At 42.0% G+C, this 2,500-nt stretch overlaps 1 pseudogene; it reads right to left on the bottom strand.

The window, feature by feature from the left end:
- Positions 1 to 6: 6 nt before the first annotated feature.
- On the bottom strand, positions 7 to 602 carry LOC116095625 (annotated as a pseudogene).
- Positions 603 to 2,500: the final 1,898 nt, after the last annotated feature.

A 2,500-nucleotide genomic window follows, 5' to 3' on the forward strand; every position in this document is an offset into this window, starting at 1 on the left:
GTCTTCTGGGTGGCTGTGATGGCATGGACCGTGGTCATGAGCCCTTCCACGATGCCAAAGTTGTCATGATGACTTTGGCCAGGGGCGCTAAGCAGTTGGTGGTGCAGGATGCATTGCTGACAATTTTGAGCGAGTTGTCATATTTCTCGTGGTTCACATCCATCACAAAATGGGAATGGGGGCATCGGCAGAAGGGGCGGAGATGATGACCCTTTTGGCCCCATCCTTCAAGTGGGCCCCAGCCTTCTCCATGGTGGTGAAGATGCCAGTAGACTCCACAACATACTCAGCACCAGCATCCTCCCATTTGATGTTAGCGGGATCTCGCTCCTGGAAGATGGTGATGGGTTTCCCGTTGATGACAAGCTTCCCATTCTCAGCCTTGACTGTGCCCTTGAATTTGCCGTGGGTGGAGTCATACTGGAACATGTAGACCATGTAGTTGAGGTCAATGAAGGGGTCGTTGATGGCGACAATCTCCACCTTGCCAGAGCCAGAGCAGAAGGCAGCCCTGGTAACCAGGCGCCCAATACGGCCAAATCCGTTCACACCGACCTTCACCATTTTGTCTACGGGACAAAGCTGGCACTACACAAAAAGATGCGGCTGTCTCTGGAACAGGGAGGAGCAGAGAGCCCATTCATGAACATTTAATACTATTCATAACTGAGGATACTATATCTAATGTTGAATACTAAATTGTTTGAAAACATACAAAACATTCTTTGGGAATTAAGCATAGTAAAAGAGCATAAAATCTTAAAAATGAATCATTAGGAAATACATTCAAAAGTCCTTATATGATACCACCTGACATAGTGAGAGAGTATTTAAAACATATTAAGTATCAGTGTATGTTGTCTAACTATAAGTTTACTTAAAAAAGAATATCAGTGCCAGGCAGTGGTGGCGCATGCCTTTAATCCCAGCACTTGAGAGGCAGAGGCAGGTGGATTTCTGAGTTTGAGGCCAGCCTGGTCTACAGAGTGAGTTCCAGGACAGCCAGGGCTATACAGAGAAACCCTGTCTCAAAAAAACAAAACAAAACAAAACAAAACAAAAAAAGGATTATCAGTGTTTCTAGGAGAGAAATAATTTTATCAGTAAGTATATTTTAAAATTTCAAAATAGCAAAAACTCCTTAAAGTTAAACATTAAGAAAATGCTAATTTCAAGCACAGTGAGGAAAATTATCAATAATATTCCATGATGTTTGTAGAACAAGATTTTAATGTTTTCAACTATTAATAGTCACCAAACAGAATAATTATTTTAAGATCTATTTCATTATTATGTCTCCTTTTTCATTCTGATTTTGTTGATTTGGATACTGTCTCTGTGCCCTCTGGTTAGTCTGGCTAAGGGTTTATCTATCTTGTTAATTTTCTCAAAGAACCAGCTCCTGATTTGGTTGATTCTTTGTATAGTTCTTTCTGTTTCTATTTGGTTGATTTTAGCCCTGAGTTGATTATTTCCTGCAGTCTACTCCTCTTGGGTGTATTTGCTTCTTTTTGTTCTAGAGCTCTCAGGTGTGCTGTCAAGCTACTAGTGTAAGCTCTCTCCAGTTTCTTTTTGGAGGCATTTAGAGCTATGAGTTTTCCTCTTACCACTGCTTTCATTGTGTCCCATAAGTTTGGATATGATGTGTCTTCATTTTCATTAAATTCTAAAAAGCCTTTAATTTTTTTCTTTATTTCTTCCTTGACCAAGTTATCATTGAGTAGAGCATTTTTCAGCTTCCATGTGAATGTGTGCTTTCTGTTGTTTTTGTGGGTATTTAAGACCAGCCTTAGTCCTTGGTGATAGGGTGCATGGGATTATTTCAATCTTCTTGTATCTGTTGAGGCTTGTTTTGTGACCAATTATATGGCCAGTTTTGGAGAAGGTACTGTGAGGTGTTGAGAAGAAGGTATGTTCTTTTGCTTTAGAATGAAAGTTCTATAAATATCTGTTAGATCCATTTGGTTCATAAATTCTGTTAGTTTCACTGTGTCTCTGTTTAGTTTCTGTTTCCATGATCTGTCCATTGCTGAGAGTGGGGTGTTGAAGTCTCCCACTATTGTGTATGGGGTGCGATGTGTGCTTTGAGCTTTAGTTGATGTCACTTCTAAGGCACCCTGTCCAGACCGTACAGGAGGAGGGAGAAGAAACACTGAAAGAAGCCTCCAGAGGACCCAGTTTCCATTCCTAAATGTGAGCCTAGTGGTTGCCCCATCTACAGGAGATGTGATTCCAGAGGAAGCCCAAGCCTGCAGACAGTATGGAGCCCTGCACTCACAAAGAATCTTCCTGATATCCTCTATACTCTTGCCCTTGGGACCGTTATTACATTAATTAAGGGTTAGCTGAATGCAGTCCTGAGGTATCTTAACAATTGATCTGATAACCACGAGGACAGCTGAGTGACAGATGGGTGGAGACCGCTGCACAACCCAAGCATGCCGGGCAGAGGCGTGATTCACTCGCAGGCGGGATGGAGCAGGATGGCACCAGCTTTTAT

The sequence above is a fragment of the Mastomys coucha genome, unplaced genomic scaffold (genome assembly GCF_008632895.1).
Source record: "Mastomys coucha isolate ucsf_1 unplaced genomic scaffold, UCSF_Mcou_1 pScaffold18, whole genome shotgun sequence".
NCBI lineage: Eukaryota > Metazoa > Chordata > Mammalia > Rodentia > Muridae > Mastomys > Mastomys coucha.